We start from the raw sequence: 6,214 nt of genomic DNA on the forward strand, positions 1-6,214 counted from the left end.
TGTTTGCAGACAGGTTCATGTGCCTTCTCTACCCACCGTGTCCGTTTTCTCATCGGTAAAACAGAATCAGTGATAGTACACGCCTCTCGGGGAAGCGTCACGATTAGAGGAGATGCTTGTGCAAAGCCCTTAGCGTACAGAAGCGTCTAGAACAAACACACAAGCAAAATCTTAGCTGCTAATTATTATGGGAGTTTGGCCCCCTCGTCTGGAGGGCCCGGTGAGGCTTAGGGACCCTCAGGGAGGCCCGGCCTACGTCGGCCCTGCCCTGGCCTCGGCTTGTCCACCAGGGAAGGGCCTTCCTTTCGGGCCTCCCCTCAACGCCGGGTCGGGCTGAGCCATGGGAAACGCACCGCGGGGAAGGAGCTCTGTCAGGCCCCGGTGAATCAGGAGGGGTTGGGCGTTTCTCACGGGTCTGATATCGTTTCCTGCGAGGTTTTCCCCCCACTCTTGCAGACCAGCATGGCTTAAAGCAGACATCTCAGATTTCTCCCTGGGGTCGCAAAAGAGCCACCCGACACCTCTGTTGTGCCCTGACGGCCCCCGGTGCCACCTCATGGGCCCATTGTATCAGTCTGTGGCCCCGGGAGTCCACTTGAGCCACGAGTCAGAGCAGAGGGAAAGGGACACCTTTACAGAAGGTGGAGACTTCACCTCCAGTTAGGAAGCGCTGCCGGCAGTGAGGGTGATGTAAATGGGCAGGAGGCAGAGCGGGTCCCCCGGGAGTGGGCGGAAGCCCAGCGGAAGTTCTGCTGTTGCTCGATGCTCCTTCAGCACTGTCAGGAGACGAGCTCCTCGCTTCCTTCACCCAGCCATGTGGGCCTTATCCCAGCCTCATTTACTCTGGCCTGCCTACCACGGGACCTTTGCACATGCCGTCCCGGCAATCTAGAATCCTTTTCCCTCTCCTCTTCACGTGCTGAACTCGCCTCCCTCCAGGCCTCACCTCCTCTTGACCACACTAAACACCCACGTGATAAGCCCTCCCAACGACCAGCTTCCCCTGCTCTCAACACCGGTCTTAGTTACGCTCTTACATTGCCCGAGGAGTATTTGATTCGCGTGTCTTTTCCCCGCTGGACTAGAAGGTCTGCAAGGGCAGAGGCTGGGCAGGACTCCATTGACCATTATATCCTCAGCATCTAGCTTGTCCTCTGGCCCTGCCTGGAACGTTCTTCCCCCAGGTGTTGGCGGGGCTGGCTCCTTCCCAGAACTTAGGTCTCGGTTCAAAGGTCCTCTGGGCACCCCCACCCCTGCACCACATTACCACTGTCCGAAATCAAACCCCCTGGCCACGGGTGAGCTTCTGCAAAGCAGGAAGAGAGCCGTCACCAAGAGCAGGACGAGGTGGCACTGGGAGAGATAAACGTCGGCTGTTGAAGACCCCCAGGGAGCAGCCTGAGCTGACTGAGGCCACCGCCGGATACCAGAGGGCAATCTGAAAACGGAAGTACCACGGGAGGGGTGAGGCGGGCAAGCTACTGATGCTAAGGGAGGGTCCCCGATCAGATGTTCTCCTCCTGGAAACGGGGAGCGCAGGCCCCAGGCTTTTCCAGCAGGACAGAGAGCCTCTCAACTCCGCTTCGAGTGACGCCCCCTGGTGAGGTAAGTCCTGTGCTGGGAGGTGGGGGCGGGGGTGGGATCCCCAGCGTTGCAGCGACAGGAAGTGTGCAGCCAGGGTGGAGGACCCTGGGGTGGCGAGGCAGATGACTGAGTCTGAGTCCCTGCCTTGGGACTTCTTAGCTTTACGGAGCTGGGTGAGCCCCTCAGCAACCCCCCCCACCTCAGTTTCCCCATCTCTGAAATGGGTGGGTAATCTCTCCCAAAGAGGCTGTTGGGAAAATTAAAGGAGAACACACGGAGAGAAAGGCTACTATGAATGAGCCGCTGTGCAGTAGTATTTATTGTTACAGTGTTAAAATCCACTCTTGGGAAGGCGCTGGGGCCGTGACCAGCAGCTAAAAGGCAGGAGCATCATCTCTGTTCGTGGACAACTTTTCCCTTTGCGGCCAACAAACTCCCTCTGGGTTGGGACACCTTCTCACCAGCCAACTGTCGCCAAGAACGTGGGCTTCAGAAGTCGCCGTGTCCCACGGGCTTTCTTTCCTCGCCGCTCACCCACCAGGAGCCCGTTGGAGCCTCGAAGAGCGGCGTGGGCGGGACGGGCCAGAGCCTACGGGCTTCGATGGGAAGGGGGTGGGCGCAGCTTGGAGCTCTGGAGGGTCTGGGTGGCCCCGCAGCGGACGTGTCCTGCCACATCTTCCCGCTCTGCCACGTGCAGCCCTGTTTAGTGACCTCGAGGTTTGGGGTCGCTGTTCTGAGGCCCCCTCTGTGCTGCCTGGGCTGCGTAGAGGCCCTTCCCCTTCCTTCTCCTTCCCCTTCCCCTTCATCTGGGCCAGGTTGTCATGCGGCTCCTCCCTGCCCCCTGCAGCCTGGGGCCCAGGGGGCAGGTGGGTGACTGAGGTGCTGACAGACAGACAGACTTTTAGGAGAAAAGCTCTGCCCAGCTAACGACAAAGGGACCTGCCAGAGGTGTCTGGGTCAGAAAGCTGAGAGTCTGCTGGGCAGGTGACTTTTTTTTTAAATGTTTATTTTGAGAGAGAGAAAAAGAAGGAGGGAGAGAGAGGGAGACGGAGAAGGAGATGGGGAGAGAGAGAGTGCGCAAGAGCGAGGGGGAGGGGCAGGGAGAGAAGGAGAGAGAGAAGCCCAAGCAGGCTCCGAGCTGTCAGGACAGAGCCTCATGCAGGGCTCCATCCCACGACCACAAGATCATGACCTGAGCCAAAATCAAGAGCTGGACACATAACTGACGGAGCCACCCAGGCTCCCCGGGCAGGTGCCTCCTGATGGCCCTGGTCCCCGCTTCTGGGAGAAATATGGGGTGCCTCTGCCTACTCTGCTTCCCCCCAGCCTCTGGCACCAACTACCCCTCTCTAAGGGGCCAGCGCCCATGGACACAGATGATGCCACTCCAAGAAGCACATTCATATGTTCCCAGGTCCGGAAGCCACATCACCCTCCACGGCCACACGACTCAGGCCCTTTGCACGGGATGTGGCAGGTCCCCGTTCTGCAGGCGGCCACCCTGCCCGCTTGAGTCACGAAAAGCCGATTCCAAACGGTCGCTTGGCTGCCAAGGACCGGGGCGTCAGGTAGGAGAGAGTGGGCTATTAAGGTATCATTTGGACCGAAAGGTGCTTTCGAGGTTGTCCGCATCGCCCCAGGCCTGCTGGCCCCATGTTGCACATTTTGGGGACAATGCCATCCCTGCCGGTGACCACCCCCCCCATACTGTCCGCTTGCCCATCTTGTCCCCCGTGGGGTGGAGCAGGGGTGGGAAAGGCAAGCTCCATTTCCGACAACTCGGGTGAATGTTGGCTTCAGATAATCAGGCCCCCTTGTGCTACCCTTGCTCACCCTGTGGGAGTCATTTCCTGCCTGGTCTGCTGCTTCCCAAGAGGCAGATCCCAGGGTTCCGGGTCACCCAGCCTGGAGGCTGGCTTGGGAGTGACCTGTGGCATCGGGTTAGAAGACCTTTTACTTCCCCCTCCGGGCTGCAGGCCCCAGGTGTGGCTGAATGTGGCTGGAATTTGGAACCTCAGCAAAGCCACCTTAGATACCAGAGCTTCCCGCCCCGCCCCGCCCGCCCCCCAAAGGCCACGGAATCAGAAATGGGACCCTAGAAGGCTAAACATCAGATGAACGGAGGGCCATCCACCTGTCCACCAGCTGGGCGTTTGGTTTCCATGGGCAAGAAAAGCTGTGCTTATCTTAAGATCAGAGAGAAAACCATGGTCTCCGGCATCGGGGAGGAAGGGTCACTCTCAGGTTCCTCAGGCCTCGGTTTAGGCTTTTCCCGCAGGGGGACCTGGTTCATTGGGCTGAGGAACATGTACTTTGACGGTTCTTGGAGGCCGACACCTGTTCAAGTCTTGGGAGTTCAGGCCTGTCATTGACTCTGGTGCGAACGGCCCCAATGGCGGTCGAGCATCGTGGTCCCAACAAAGGATTTGCTTTGACAACCAAAGTGTCAGGGGAACTCCAGTGCATGTCGTCCCTCCCAAGTCATCGCTCAGCGCTGAGGTCAACAGACTCGAGCCCGAACACATGGGTCCGACTGGTTTTCAAGGGTTGTGTCTGTGGACTTTTTTTTTTTCTCTCTCTCTCTCTCTTTTTGGTCAAGCCCTACTGGGGGCTCTAGAGAGTCTGAACATTAAGCATTCCTTTCCTCCTTGTGCACGTTGTTCCAACCGGAACACTGTTGGGGAGAACCAGTTCAAGGTCAGTCCGGTGCTGTAAGCGGGAACTCAGAGCTCCCTTCTAGCCTCATTGCTTGCCACCTGTCTCCCGAGAGGTTACAAAGTGGGTTACAGACATTAGCACGTGTTAATTCTCACAATGTCCCTGGGAGGGAACCAGGAAGTGTTGTGGATGCAGGGGTTGAGGCACAGAGAGGTGAGGCCACCGGCAAGAAGCCACAGAGCCAAACAGTGGCAGAGTCAGGAAAAGGGCGGGGGGTTCTCTCCGCCACGTCAGTGACTTTGCTCGCCAGCCTTCATCCCCATGAAGGCCTTGGTGAACGCACCCCTGTTCCAGGTGACTGAGACCTCACCACACAGGTTTGTTGGGTCAACAGTGACAAGCATCTCCCTGCCCCCAATCCCAACCCCGTTGTCGAACTTGGTCGACGCCGGCCTGAGTCAGTCAGCCCGGATCCCGTCCTCAGGATGTCCATCCTGACGACAGGAAGCCTGCATTTCCTGGCACCGTTCCCCGCCCCGCACCCTCCCGGCGCTGTAGCCGCGCCTGGGAGCAGGCAAAAGGCTCTTCTCCGCGTCCACCCCCCGTGCCCCATGGCTTTTGGGGTGGAAGGGAGTGACCGCCCCATTTTGCAGTCTCCCAAGGGAGATTCAGCCAGCTGAGTCAGAACCCGGGTTCTCAGTCGTGGGGGGCACAGGTGCTGGAGCCAGGAGCCCCGCCAGGCTGGCTGGAAGGGCCCCCGTGCCGACGGGTCAGCCTCAGGCTGTGCTCGCCCCTGGCACCGCCCTTGCTGGGTGCCGTGTGTCCGGCTGGAGTCGCACCTGCGCTTTCTGGGAGGGTGCTCTTGGGGAACTGCCTGCCTCCTTCCAACCGCGGCAGCTCAGTTCAAGGCCCCGGGGACCACCCGGCCTGCTCAGTGGCTGGCGGTCACTCTGGGTGGGGCCTGGGTTATAGAGAGGCTGGGCCGACAGGTCCTCCCACTGAGCGAACAGGTCCACAACCCGCTGAAGACAGGCAGGCTGGTGTCCCCTCGTTCCTCGGAGCGCCCGTCTGAAACTGCGACAGTCTGCTGGGATTGTGCCCGGGAGGGGCGCATCCCTGGCCCGCGGCCACTATGTGCAGTGGTGACAGCATCTGGCTACCCTTCCTCCGCGGGTGTGTCCGTGTTGGGGCTGGTGGGGCGTCAGTCCCTTACACATTGGTGACCTCGAGGCCGTTGTAGCCTTCCAGCCGGCACTGCTCTGGCCTGCCCTGGGGGTCGTCGTCTCCACAATCTTCATTTTGAAGAGAGCCATAGTCATCATGAAAATCAGGGTCTTTGCTGCTGAAGCCCCTTCCTATCTTCCCCAGCGGCAGCTGAGAAGAGAGAGATGAAGGTCAGAGGAAAAAAGGAACGGGGTGCCTTGGGATCTGGAAAACGTGGGGTCCCCCCATTCTCATTGCTGCGTGACCTTAAGCAACTTGCCTAACCTCTCTGTGTGCTTCCTGCTGCTCAGAGACCCCCGAGAGGATTTTGTGAGTCAACCCTCGGAGAGAGCTTTGCGTTCCCAACTGAAGGAACTGATTGGTTGCCCAGGGTGAGGACAAATATAGTGTGATTGTCCTCAAAAGTCTCCTACCTCCCTCCTCAGCAGGAGGAGCATGGAGAGTGGGTGTAACAAGAGAGGCGAGAGTGTCTGAGCAGGGGCGTGAGGTCCGACTGCATTCCCAAGTCGAGAAGAAATATTCTAGCACTTCCTGGTGTGGCAGAAAGGGTGTGCGTGTTTTGGAGACTCAGAAACTGGGCTTTCGATCCCTGCTTTGCCACTTCCTGGCTGTGTGACCTGGGATGAGTCACCTGCCCTCTCTGAGCCTCAGTTTTCCCAGCCTCAAGGTGGGAATAGAAGTTCCTTTCTCCCAGAGTTGTCACAAAGAGTAGAAATTGGATCTGTAAAGCACACAGCCAGGTGTTGGC

General features: G+C 58.8%; 1 long non-coding RNA gene across 1 annotated transcript; it reads right to left on the reverse strand.

Annotated features, from left to right (window-relative positions):
* Nucleotides 1-1,871: 1,871 nt before the first annotated feature.
* LOC125913090 (uncharacterized) lies at nucleotides 1,872-4,667 on the reverse strand. Its single transcript, XR_007454922.1, has 2 exons — nucleotides 3,418-4,667; nucleotides 1,872-2,180 (listed from the first exon to the last, which is right to left on the reverse strand). It is a non-coding gene; the product is annotated as an uncharacterized LOC125913090 (long non-coding RNA).
* Nucleotides 4,668-6,214: the final 1,547 nt, after the last annotated feature.

Source organism: Panthera uncia (genome assembly GCF_023721935.1).
Source record: "Panthera uncia isolate 11264 chromosome C1 unlocalized genomic scaffold, Puncia_PCG_1.0 HiC_scaffold_4, whole genome shotgun sequence".
NCBI lineage: Eukaryota > Metazoa > Chordata > Mammalia > Carnivora > Felidae > Panthera > Panthera uncia.